General features: G+C 43.5%; 1 protein-coding gene across 1 annotated transcript in view; it reads left to right on the top strand.

Moving 5' to 3' along the window:
* Window positions 1–18: 18 nt before the first annotated feature.
* Window positions 19–14,010, top strand: part of LOC106841728 (protein disulfide-isomerase-like protein of the testis) — a 91,320-nt gene continuing 77,328 nt past the window's right edge. The window contains exons 1-5 of the transcript XR_011494243.1: window positions 19–2,741; window positions 2,911–3,052; window positions 7,457–7,507; window positions 9,375–10,242; window positions 10,342–10,505. The gene's annotated coding sequence lies outside the window, so the exon portion shown is untranslated. The remainder of the gene's footprint in view (window positions 2,742–2,910; window positions 3,053–7,456; window positions 7,508–9,374; window positions 10,243–10,341; window positions 10,506–14,010) is intronic.

Below are 14,010 nucleotides of genomic sequence, written 5' to 3' on the forward strand. Positions count from 1 at the left end.
GATAAAGCAGAAAAAAAAAAAAAGATTGGCAACAGTTGTTAGCCCGGGTGCCAATCTTTAGGAAAAAAAAAAAAAGAATCTGAAGCATTGTGAGGCTGCAGGAAGATCCATCAGCCCTGGGGTGATGCAGGATGGGAAACACAGCACTAAGCTGGACACCTATGAAGGCTACAGGCAGACAAACCATAGGCTGATGCTGATTTGCCATTCAGCCAAATGACTAAACTTGTCCAACCACTATGTAAACGCACATCAAAGCACCAGGCACACGCTAAAAATGCAGCTAGGTGGATCTTAAACACAGCAAGAAAAAATGGCTTACACTGCTGGAACTTAAACTGCTGGAAATACCTGCTTCATGCCTGCGAGTCTCATGCAAAATTCAGAAAGAACTGGATGTTCCGGAGGCTGAACATAAGCATGGAACTCAGGTTCAATGTCTCCAGTTGATGTGTTCAGCAGTACTGCTGGAAATTCAACTACATGAAAGATGCAACTGACACTTGAATATGTAATTGTTAAATTAATGCTGTAATCACTCTAAATTAAACATAGATTACGATCATATAGCATTATTAAACAATCGGTTTCAGTAAAAGCATATTAAAATGACCAAAGTAGTGTGATATAATGATTATAATAAGGTTATGCCAAAGAGTAAGTCAAAGTATTGAAGCTATGAGTCTATCTACTTAAAATTCATGAACATATTTCCACAATTAAATTACGAAGGCTACACGGAAGTTGAAATATACTCCTTTTTTACAAAGGTATTTTTTTAGTTTCTATGCAATTGAGATTTCGTGTGTAACCCTAAAACAATTATTTTATGTGATGACACATTTAGGTATTTAGGTTCTTGTTCTTTTTTTGACAAATCAGGTTTTATAGCAAACTACCAATTCATAGACCATTTCGTTTTCTTAAACTAACTGTTGACTCATTTCTATCTATAAATCTTCAAGTTACTCATCAAGTGCTAGTCCTGGCCATCAGCAGTCCAGACTTACTTATTTCCTGGCTCTGGTGGTGTTTCCCATCATTCCAGCATGTCGACTCAAAATCAATGACAATTAAGTAGTCAAACAACTGCTCTGCAAAAGGTCAGGATATTGTTATGCTTTACCAGTGTGAAAAGTGCAGCTACAACATGTAAAGAAACTAAGCACACTACTTACTGGATTTGCTTCTTCCTAGATTTCCATTTGCTGGTGCAATTGACTTTCTCCTAATTAATGCAAACTGCCTGAAAACGTAAAACAACCCAATATGTTCAACAAACTCATTCACACTCCTGTTTGAATAGGCTAACAAACTAATGGTATAACCCTCATTATTAATGTATTGTGATTGAGAGGAAACTAAACTAGACTTTGAGGGCAAAAGACCTTGATTTATGTACCAACTGCCACCCTCTCTTGATTTTAGTAGTCAGTTTACCTGCATAAGTCTCAAAGTATACAATTGCAAACTTAGACTAATTCTTTCTGCTCCCCTTATTTTACAGTAATACTGAGGAACTCAAGTAATTGTAGAGGTAAAGATGCACTGAAAAGCTTCTTATTTTTGCCTCTGCATTTTTCAAGCCCTTGCTGTGCATACAGCACAGTTCTGACAAGACAGAGCAGGTCCAGTCTTCTAGGAGCTTAAAATATCTGGATAAAGAAACTACACATTCATGGTAATCTACTGGAAGGTAATATATGATAAAGGATCCCAAAGATGCAGAGTCCACAGAAAGGGATGAGCTTCCTGAGGTCTTAAGCATGGCGAGACCACCTTGATGAGTAGGCAGAGTTTTAGGCAGGCGCCTCCTGTTCTAGTTTTTTGTTTATGAGGTGTGATGGGGAGTTGGGAATAATAGCTGACATTTATCCATTGCTTACTACATAGCAGGCACTGAAGATGGCGACCTCATTTAATCCTCAACAACTGTACAAAGTAGTCACTTTTGCTACCTATATGTAATGGATGAGAAAACGAATTCGGTAATTTGCCAAAGAACACATATTTGGTACATGAATCAGGGTCATCCAACTCTGAACGGACGCTTTTCTCTATTACACCAGTTCTAGAAATCGGAAACGTGCACAGCGTTTCCAGGCATCAGGCAGAAGGCCACAACGATCCACATTACGAGTTACACGGCTCACTAGGACGTGGTGGGGTGAACGGCTTCAAGGGTGCGCTGGGGGCTGCCTGAGACCTGCGACCGGTCTACAAGGCGCTGTCACGTCCAGTCGTTTCCCGAGGCCTAGAACGCGCCGAGACGGGCTCCAGGCCACACAGTCAAGAACCCTGGTCCTTCCAACCTCGCGCACAGGGCTGCCTGAGGCTCCAGGCCGACACCTTTCAGCCGGGGCGTGAGAGCGCGGGTCGGAGACGCCGGGGCTGCAGAGAACGGAGGCTGACGCCGCGCGCCCCTGCCCAGCCTGCGGCGGACGCCACCGGGGGACTCGGAGCGACCCCGCCGGGAACTCCCTCGCGTACTGGGCCAGCCTCTTGGCCACCATTCCCGACACGCCTTTCGCTTCATGGCCCAATTGCCAGAAATCGCCGGAATCCACTTCCGGTCCGTTCAAACGCGGTGGGCCCGGGAGGAGAGTCGGGGCTCCAGGACGTGGGGAGTGGTTTTCGGCCCGGGGACCTGGCCGGCAGCGCCCCCTTCAGTCTTTTCCTACGGGCGGAGGCGCGTTTGCGCCCTTGGGGAACCGTCTGGAATCCTGCTTCCGGCGCGGAAGGTAAAACCGTTGGGCCTGGGGCGGCGCGGTTCGCTCCGCGGCGGGGCGCGCTGTGTGAACGGAAGTGGGGAGGGTCCGAGGGAGGCGGTAGCCGTGGACGCCCTGCTGCCCCCCGCTCGGGAAGCCGGCCGTCGGGGTTTCCTCAGCTCCCGCCCGTCTTTCTGCGCAGCCTCATGGAGCCCGAGAGGGGAAGGACCGGGGCGCTCCTCCAGAAGGGCCGGAAGAGGAGGCGCGCCCCGGGCAAGCACGTCGGGGCGGCCGAGGCGCGGAGAGCCCGCTCGGAACCTGAGGAGAGGCGGCCCGGAGCCAAGGTGAGCGGTGGGGCTGAGGGGGCGGCCCGAGGCGGTTCGGAGCTCCCAGCCCCTCGGCCCAGCGGCCGGCAGCGCCCGGTCCGCGCTGGACGCTGCTCAGGCGCCCCGCCCTCCGGCCTCTGGGAAGCGGCTCTCCCAGCTGTAAAATGGGAGTGACGGGGCAACGCCTCCCACCTCCGGGGAGATACTGGCGGGTTAGACCTGTGTAGACCTGGCGCACAGGACGGATGTTCACTCGGCAGACGTTGATTCGGGTGTTCCGTGTGCCAGGGTTGTTCTAGGTGCCGGGGACATCCCGGCGCACGGAAGCACGATTCCCTGCCCTCGTGCAGTTTACGTTCCAAAGGGGAGTCGTGAGGCTGCTGGTCGTCCCTGCCATTTGCTGAGAGCTGAGCATGGGTCGCTCATCCGTCAGTCGTCACCTGTGTCTTGTGGGCCGGGTGCTGGGCGCCGCCCTGAGCCCCTGGGCTGCAGCAGGGAGTGGAAGACCACTGCTTAGGTTCCAGTGGGGAGAGACAGAAGATCAACAAAAGATACGATGTGTCATCCAGGATGCCGAACGGGAGTTAGTGCTCGGAAACAGATTTTATTGAAGGGGGATTCCTTTTTCTTTTTTTTTTTCTTTTTTGTTTGCTTATCAGATTGGCAAAGCAATTTTTTAAAGGTTAATGTGGCAAGCAGAGTAAGGAAGCTGACAGTCTCATCGCTTTTTTATTTGGAAACAAACTTCCAGAAAAGCGAGAACAGTACCCAAAACTCCCCCAGCCAACATTTGAAGGAAGTTGCTAACACAATGCTCCATCTCCCCTGCCCCATTTTAGTGTATATTTCCTGCGAACAATACTCTGCAACCACCAAAATCAGGAAATAACTGATTCATTGCTACCATGTAATCCTTAGGCCTCATTCGAGTTTCTCCAGTTGTTCCAGTAACATCCTTTTCAAGCAGTAAGATCCAGGCTAGAATGTGTTACATTCAGTTGTCATGTCTCCTTCCATCCAGACAATTCCTCAGTCTTCCTTGACACTCATGACTTTACTACTTTTGAAGAGTCTTGGACCAGTGATTTTGTAGAATGTCCCTCAGGTTTGTATGTTTCCTCATTGATTAGATTCAGGTTAACATCTTTGGCAAGAATATCACAGAAGTCATATTCTGTTCTCTTGTATTTTATCAGGTTGTACACAATTTTGATTTGTTCCGTTATTACTAGTGATACTAGCTTTGATGACTTGATTAAGATAGTGTGTGCTAAACTTCTCTAAAGTTACTCTTTTTCTCTGTAATTTTGTACAGAGATGCTTCCTCATTAAACTTAATTTATTCATTTTTTAGAATTAACTGATGGATACCTGTTTCACTCAGTGGGTTATAATCAATTACTAAATTTATATTGATGCTGAAAATATCCCAGATTTGGCCATGAAGCTAGCTTCTGTGTCCTTTTGACATGATCCCATAACTGTTTGAGCATTTCCTTACTTTTCTGACACAAAAAGATGTTGTTCAGCCTCATCTGTGCTTTCCCTTGCCCAGCCCTGGAATCAGGCATTTTTCCTAGGATACTTGGTTCTTTTTTAGTGGAGAATGACATTTAGAAACTCAAGATCTGGGTGCTAGCTGTGCTCTTTGCTGTTGGGATGTCAATACTGCCAAAAGAGAGCTAGGAAACATATGTGTATATGGGTATACACATATACACAAACACACATACACTTGTTTAGATTTAAATATTTTTCTGTATCCCTACATATCGAAAAACCATGAGTTGATATCAGTATCTCTACTTCCAGTCCAATTCCACAGGCTTCATTCTAGTTCTCTCCCTTTTCATATTTATAACTTCCTTCTCTAACAGTGAGAAACCTGACTCCCATTATCTTCAATATATTTGATCAGTCTCCCATTGCTGCCACTGCCCCACACCCTCCTCACCCTTCTAGAGTTCTGTCACCCTGACCTTGTACCAGGTCACCCTCCTGTGTGAATGCCCTTAACCTTCTCACGTGGACACCCTCACCCTGTTTGGGCTCTGAATTCTGTGAAGGGCTACCGTTGTCCCCCAGCATTGATGCCTTATTTTACCTTAAACAGTTTCTGACATCCGAGATGAGGCTTCACTGCTCTCTACTTCCCACAGCATGGACGCCCTCCTCATACCTCTCAGGCTTGACAACCTACACCAGGCCACCCTCCTGCGTGTGTGTCCTGGGTTCCTGCCCCTAGTCGTGGGCTGTCTCCCCTACAGGATGCCCTCCTCACCCTACTCCGGCTCTGACGTCCTGTGCTCAGCAACTGTGATTACTCACGACCATATAGACCCCCTGCCTCACTCAGTCCCACCTTATCAATCTCACATATTTTTGGTTGATAAATATAAATGGCTTCATTCTTTCAGGAGTTAGCAATATTGTCAGAATGTAAAATATCCCTGCTTATTTGACCAGGAATTTATCCTGAGAAAATAGACAGGTGTACTAGGATGTCCGTACAAGGATGCTCATCTTAATATTGTTTATAATTTTTTTAAAGAAGCAACAGTGTCAGGGCCAGCCCAGTGGCATAGTGGTTAGGTTTGCACACTCCTCTTTGGCAGCCCAGGGTTCACAGGTTCACATTCGAGGCACAGACCTGCACCAGTCATCAAGCCATGCTGTAGTGGCGACCCACATACAAAATAGAGGAAGATGGGCACAGATGTTAGTTCAGGACCACTCTTCCTCAAGCACAAAGAAGAAGATTGGCAACAGGTGTTAACTCAGGACCAGTCTTCCTCACGAAAAAACAAAAAACAAAACCAGTGTCATCAAAAAGGAATTTTTTCAGGTAACGTAAGTTTTTAGGTCAATTTAGAGACTGGACTGTTATTAAAGTTGACAGTTGTTATATTTAATTGATATGAAAACATATTTACAGATTTTTTTATTTTTGGTGGGAGGAGTTGGTTACAAAAATCCCTTGGGGACAGTGTAGTATAAAGAAGAGAGTTTTGGCTTTGGAGCCTGCGTCCTAGTCTTGGTTCTCCCTCTTATCTGTTCCTCCATTTCTTTATCTGTGAAATGGGTATAATAGTATTACCCGCTTAAGAAGACGTGTAAGAATTAAATGACTTAATAGGTGTAAAGTGCTGAGACTGTAAATGGCTAATTATAAGTGCTCAACATTACCTTAAAGAAGTCACAAGGGAAAAATAGTAATAGTAATAATATCTAGTGTTTCTTAAGTACTTATGATATGTCAGGCACTAGCCTCAGTACACTGCACTTGCACTATGTGACTCCAGGGCTTGAGCTCCTAACCGCTATACTCTGCTGCCCCCAGACCAAAATGGCAGTGGTAATTATCTCTGAGTTGTACAAGTATAGGTGACTTATTTTCATTTATCTATTGTCTGTCTTTCATCTATTTTACCTTTCTCTATTATCTGACTCTTTTGTAACAAGCATGAATTACTTTAATAACCAGATATAAGTGCAAAGCTATTTTAAGGAGGGAGGAGCTTCAGGGAACTCTCAGTTTCCCCAGGATAAAGTCTGACTCCTAGCTTTGAGCACATTGATCTTGTGTGGCCTGGCTCCCACTGCCCTCTCCTCTCCTATCTCTGCTGCTCTGCAACATGCAGTCTTGGCTCCAGCCAAACCAGACTCCGTGTTTAGATGCAATGTTCCGTCCTACCTGGCTGACTCATTATTTTCAAGGCTCAGCCCCAGTATTTTCATCCCATTAAAGCTATCCCTGAAACTCTAACCCCCAAGGCAGTGAGCCTCTTTGCTCCTATACCTTTATAGTAGCACTTACCCACATTGCATTGTGATTACTTGTCTCTGCATTTTTCTGCCTAGTTGAGTAGCTCCTTGAGAGACTGAATCACATTTTTTCATCCTGCTATCCCCAGCACATAACCAAGTATCTGTAGTTAAGGTTCTATATCAATGTTTATTAAATGTTCTATTAATAATATCATATCATAGGATGTTGTTTTAGACCTTCATTTCCAATTAATTAGAACCTTCCTTATCTTTGGGCATATGCTAAAATAATCAGAAACTGGAATATTGTAATCATTTGCCGGGCTTTGTTGCTGTTCTCCATAATCATAATTTCTTATACCCTGATTTATGTTTGTAGAAAGCCCACTTATCTACCATTTTATAGACTGAAAACTGTGAAGTAACCCGTGGTCAGCTATGTGAATTGCTACAGTATGCAGTTCTGGGCAAATTTTCATCTCTGCTTACATTCACCTTTTCTTCTTGCGTGTTGTCCACTTTTCTCACTGGAGCCATTAGCATGTTAATCATCGTGATTTTCATTCTTAGCCTAATAATTCCATCATCTCTGCCATACTGAGTGCAATTCTAAGGCTTACTCTCTGTGTTTAAACTGTGTGTTTTTTCTTTTAGTCTGCCTATTGAAAGCTGGATGTGGTCTCCTGATTTAAAGGAACAACTGAGGTAAACAGATCTTTAGTCTGAGGATTTATGTTTGTCTGGCTGGGGTTAGGCTGAGTTAACTCTTAGGTGAGACAGGAAGAGAGAGCTCTGGAGCTGGGTACTTCCCTTCACCTAGGTCACTCAGTCTTTGGAAAAACACCAGTTAGGCTCTACTAAAGTAGTTTCTCTTGCAGCCAGGTCTTTTTAAGAAGAACAGAATACTATGAATTTATTTCTAAATGGCTGTTTTTCCCCCTCTCCCTGCCAATAGCATGAGGGCATTTTTCTCCAGTATTTCCTGTGAGAAGCTGTTAAGATCCCTGAAGATAAAACTCACACAAGTATGGCAGCTCCTTGAGACTGGGTACCCTGGCATTTTTAAATCTCTTGCTTATCCACACTGAGTGTTCAGGACTTCATCAGTTACACTATAAGTTTGCCTACCGTGGTGTTCTGGTTCCTGTGGAGAGTTCTGATCTTGGCCTTCTGGTCCAGTAAGTAGTGATTGTCGGTATGAGCCAGTCTGGTTCTCTGATTCTGCAGGCAACAATGGCCCTGTGACATCATTTCTCTGATAGACCTATGAAGAGTTTTTGACATTTAGTTTGTTCAGCTTTTTGCTTGTTATGTGGACAGGAGTGACAACGTCCAAGCTTCTTACAAGCTGGATCAGAATCCAGAAGTCCAGCTCTTTTGTTTCCTTTAGATCTCTAACTTGGACACAAATTAATGTTTGAAATGGAAGTTAATTTTGTAAAATATTCTAATCTTTTTAGCAACTCATTGAACAACACAATATATTTTCAATGAGGAAACTACAATTTATAAACACTCCCCTTCAAAGAGAACACACAGATATTAAATATTTGGTGACCCCATCCCTGTTCCCAGTTGTCCCTCCCTGTGGGGTTGGGTGACACTGGACAGGGAAGTGCACTGTTTCCTGAACATTGTGTGAAGTTAAAGGTATATCTGTGATTTTGCGTTTGCCTTCCATGGATGCATTTTCCTGTAACAACTTTATTATGCCTAACTTTTGATACTATAATGATATTCCAATATCTTGGCAAGTTTTTTGGGCTGGCCTCAGCATCTGATCATCATCTAAAACTTTTGAAAGGGAAAATATGTTTTAGGGGTCAGGAAAATGAATCTTTCCATGGTATTACAATGGGATCCTGCCTGGATTTTATTGAGCTATAATTCCACAGGGGATGACTCGGCTCTAGGAAGCACTTTTTGTCCTTTCTTGAAATGTTATCAGTCGTTTCTGTTGTTGCTTGTGCTTTTCTCCTAGCCATCTCCCACTCTCTTTCTCATTTGATGACCCTCTGTTTATCGTGGTCTAGGAAAATCATAGGACCTGATGTGTTGTAATTATTTATCAATTCAGCAGACAGCCAACTCTGTAAGATTTCAGAAAAGCTTTTTATTGATTGAAAGAGGCATATCCTAGTACAAAGATTTTGCCTTTTCTTTTTAAAATATTTTTGGAGGCTTTTAAAGCAATCCCAGGTTCTGGACTTCAGTGTGGATATTGGGGTTGGCAAAAAAAAATCAGGTAAATTATGCAATAGTGTATTTATGAAAATGCTTGCCACATTCATTATGAAAATGAAATGATCAGTGTTAATCTAACAGAAGATAAAGACATCTTTTGATCAAAAATAAAGAATTTTACCTTTTGTTCTTTATCAGAGATGATTTGTGAAGTTTCATGACTTAAACAGGAAATTCTATATTTCTTCTTATTTTTAAAGCTATGAATCATAATGCTGATCAAAATGATTTATAAATTCATTACATTATATTCTTTTACTAGGAACTATAGATTTTTCCTAATAGTATGTTTTGACATCAAATTTAATTTTGTTTCTTCCTCTCTTAGAAAAAGGGGGGTCCTTGCCTTATCTTTTGAAATCAGGATTGTGAATCTCTGGGCCCGAGCTCTTACACCCTTAATTTAATTGAATGTACTTCAGTGAACATCTTCAGATAATCTGTGTGGAGATATTTTCATTTGAACAGTGAGAATGGTGAGTACCAATATGTCCCAGCCATTTTGCAAGACACTTTCATTAGGTATTTAATCTTATCTTCCTCACAATGACCTCAGAAGCCAGTATTACCCCTCTCACGGACAATGGGACTGAGGCCCTGAGTAGGCGCCACTGAGAGCTGGTATTAGGGGCTGAGTCAGCAGGAACACAGGCAAAGAATTAGGATACTGTGTGGCAAGTTTGGGGAGATGCAAAGCTGACAGTCAGTGGTGGTGACTAGAGGATGCAAGGATCTGATCAACCTTGAATTCCCCACAGAGTCTGACTCATGCGGAAGACCAAAGCAGCTGCTCAGCTGATAACGATCCTGTCTTCACCGTTAGTCTCGCCGGGGCACAGTAAACCCAGGCCAAGTATCCTGAAAGAGTGAAGTTAAATTTCCAAACTTACAGGGATTTTTCTCTCACACAGACCCAGAACTTTCAGAAATCCAGGGAAACAAGAATCTTTATTTGGATTATGAACTAAGGGTGTTATGGCAATAGTGACATTTTGATGAGGATAATTGCGTTGCCCACACTGTGTGACTGGAAAACATGCAGTGGCTCTGCGTGGACCTCATGTTGCCTTCACATCCCTGCTCACACTGCTTGCCTTGCTGGGAATGGCCTTCTAGCTCCTTTGAAGGGAACCCAACCAACTCCCACTGGGCACTTCAATTATTCCTTCTCTGCCACAACCTTCCATTTCATCCTGGTGAGATTTATGTCTAACTCATTTGTTTTCCAGGGCCCTTTGGTGCTGCTTTTGTTAGGGTGATCACAAGCTTTTAATGGGAATGTCTGTCTCCTACAGGACACCTTAAGCCCTTGAAGTTAGGGGTGTGCCTCATCTACCACAGAGCCCGGCACATGGACTCTGTACAAATCTGCAGAACTGCTCTTTCTGCAAAATCCACTTTCCTTCTCCACAAGACACACCTGCTGCCCAGCTCAGTATGGAGAAATTCACAGCTCATGGTATGTGTGTCCTGAGAAACCTGAGTGATGTTACGATGACTTCAGCCAGAGCTTGCGTTGCAAGGCTCTGTAGTGCCAGCTCTACCTTTTCTCCAAAGACTCAACAAGATAAAAGATGAATATGCTCTGCAAGTCAGCACACAGGGTTCAGATCATCTTACCAATTGGGGAGTGGAGGTGGTGGTTGAAGTCACAGAGGCCACTCATGTGGAGGAGGTAGATGTCACCCATAGTCCATGACTGGTGATAAAGGGCAACCCACGGGTAGAGCATCTAGGGCAATTCTGGGAAAGGAGCGTGTGCTCTTGCAGCCATATTGACCTGTGGAACAGAGTTAAAGCGTGGAAATGTTATTATGGGCAAAAACTCTACCTGCAACAAAAGCTGAACCTCAATAAAGCAGGGACAATACTTGTCACCTTCCCCTCCACCAGGTTGCAAAAGAGTGGCCTCAGTACCACAAAACCCCACCCTTCCCACTGGGTCCCATGGAGTGCTTAGGTTAGTTATAGAAGTCAAGGCAATAAATTATTGTCGCTACATGTCTCACTGCCTGTGTCTGCAAAAGTAGAGCGGTAAGGGGCAAGTCCAAGAGGATCGTAGAGACAATTGCAGACTACTAAAGAATGTGTGTTCCAGACAAGCAGGCACTATTCCCAGGACCGCTCTCCAGCCTGCCCCTCACCATGGGCACTGCAGTTTTCCTACTTTTGAGACAACGGGCTAGTTGACTGGGCGACAAGGCAAAGCAAAGAAGGTCTAAAATCTTGAAGCCAAACAGCTCAAGTGAGCAGCTTTTCTTAGTGGAAGGTAAATATTGTCACTAGACTCACTTTGAAAAGTCTCTACTCTGCATTACGAGGGCTAGGACTGCTCAACCTGGCTAGAAGTCTCTAGTACTCTCTCCTACAATTTCTCAGTTCTAGGTTTCTTGGAGGGGAGGGAGGTGCTGCATGATATAAAAAATTAACCCATAGTTGTAGAAACAGAAAAAATTCTTCCTAAATCCTTAAATAAAAAGAGGCATTGTGGTATTAGTACTTGAAAGAGCAGTGAACAGCATGGAGGAATGCAGGGCTCAATTCACCCAATGAACAAAAAGTCTCAAAAGCCAAATTATGGTCATAACTTTGTAGGAAAACTCTCACCAAGTCCTGATTCTTTTCTTTTTCTTTTTTTTTTTTTCGCTGAGGAGGATTCACTAATCTTCCTCTTTTTGCTTGAGAAAGATTCTCCCTGAGCTAACATCTGTGCCAGACTTCCTCTATTTTGTATGTAGGCCACCTGCCACAGCATGGCCATTGACAAGTGGTGTAGGTCTGCACCTGGGAACTGAACCTGGGCCGTGAAAGCAGAGCACACTGTTCTTAACCGCTAGGCCATGGTCCGGCCCACCAAGTCCTGACTCTTGATGTTCCGGTCTCTATCTGACCGCAACTTCACATGTATACTTTGAATGTTGCTATTAAGGATTTCATTAGTGCGTTCAAGTGATTTGAGGTTATTCTTCAACAAAACAAATAGAGATTAGTCGTATTTACTCATTACTTGTACTTCTGTTTTTAAAGTGTAATCTGGGAAAAAGAAGAGATTTTTTACCTTGCCTTTTTTCGTCTTTGCTTCTTTGATCTATACAAATATATGATAAAGGATTCAGAACTCAAAAATATTAATTATAGTGATAGCAAAACCTATCTCCCATGGGTAAGTCCTTACTAAAATAAGAAAAGTGGTACTTTCTAAGATTTGAATTTAGACTGTTATACAATGTAATGAAATGGGACACTAGGATGCAGGGAGAGACAGCAAAATAAGTGAACTAGAAGAAAGTGGAAGTGCTTCAACATGAAGCCATGAAAAGAAAAATCAAAGGATGATTATACCTTTTTCTCATAGTTGGCTATATTTTTTTTAATTCAGCGATTTCCTGCATGTAATTCTTTATCTTCTCAGAAATGTAATGTAAATTAATTACAAAGAGATGAAAACCATTTCTAAGATTATTACCAAAACCAATAAAATTGAATTATCCTGATGTGTCAAGAGCAAAGGCCCGTTATTTGGCCCTATGAGCACAAATAACTTGTTAGCATGACTATGATCCCTGAAGAAAGGTACTTTTAGTGGCATTTAAAATGTAGGAAACATGGAAATAACCCTTTTCAATGAGATTCCTATTTAATCTTTTTTCAAAGATGGGGAAACAATAAAATGTGTTAGCCTACTTCCCAGCATTAAGCAATATTCTTAGAAAATGTGAATAGTTCAAATAGCCCTGTCATCACCAGAGGAGAAACGAGAAAAATCAAGCATCCTATGTACTTATAATTTGTCTTCCAATTATCAAATAAAACAAATCTGCAATTGCTTTAAAAGGCAAAAATCAAAATCAAAAAACAAAGCACTTCTTCCTGGTTTTCCCCACTTCCACCCAACCTTTAAAATGTCCCAGAGAGATCCTTCTAAATGTCACTTGACTGGCTACTTGAAAGCCTCCAATGCCTTTCTGCTGTCCAGCAGACTGCCTTTCATGAGAACCACGGTGGGAGGCTCTGAGGACAAGGCCTTCGGAATCAAACACACTTGGGTACAATCCTGGCTTTACCATTAGTCTCTGGAGGACCTGGATAACTCACAATCCTTATAAGACAGTCTTCTTCAGCCCCAAGATGAGAATGTTACCATCCACCATTACAGGAAAACAGCGCACATAAAGCCCCCGATTACAGGTGGATAATACACGTAAACCTTCAGAACACAGCGCATAACTCCACACCCCTCTCAGAGGCATTTGTCTCACCTGACCACAGAGTGCAAACTTATCTTCTGTTTGCCCCGCGTGAGAACTCTGATACCCTGCTCACTCTTCTCACCATCACCACTGCGCTCACTGTGACAAACAACAGCAGTTGAGGGCCTACTAAGTGCCAGCCTGCCACCTGGCTCTCAACAGTCAGCATTACTTAATGATCACAGTCTATGAAGCTCATACGGAATGTCTTACCCGTATTTTGCATCAGGTTCATTTCTACTCATTTTCCGCTGGCATGAGTGGCTCCCTCTGCTTCATATTCATAACCCGTGGCTGTGACACACACTTTGCCTTCAGTGTCTGGGTCCTTCTCTAAGCCATAAGCCGCTTGATAGGCTCCAGTAGTGCCTTACCATCTTACATTACACCAAGTCAAGGTCATTTCAACATACCCACTCGAAATTTCAGACTCATACCATCACGTCCTAAACATTTCCATGCAAAATTAAACACCCTATTGTCCCTACCACAGTGATCCATTCCTCCTCCTGTCCTCTTCTCTCAATAGATGGCACCTCCCTCTACATTGTCCTTTAGACTCCAACCGGGGAGGAGTAAGATTTTCAAGAATTAAGTCCATTCAGGGCCGGCCCGGTGCTGTGGTAATAAATTTCCTGTGCTCTGCTTCGGCAGCCCGGGGTTTGCTTGTTTGAATCCTGGATGTGGACCTACACACTGCTCATCAAGCCGTGC

Source organism: Equus asinus, chromosome 14 (genome assembly GCF_041296235.1).
Source record: "Equus asinus isolate D_3611 breed Donkey chromosome 14, EquAss-T2T_v2, whole genome shotgun sequence".
NCBI lineage: Eukaryota > Metazoa > Chordata > Mammalia > Perissodactyla > Equidae > Equus > Equus asinus.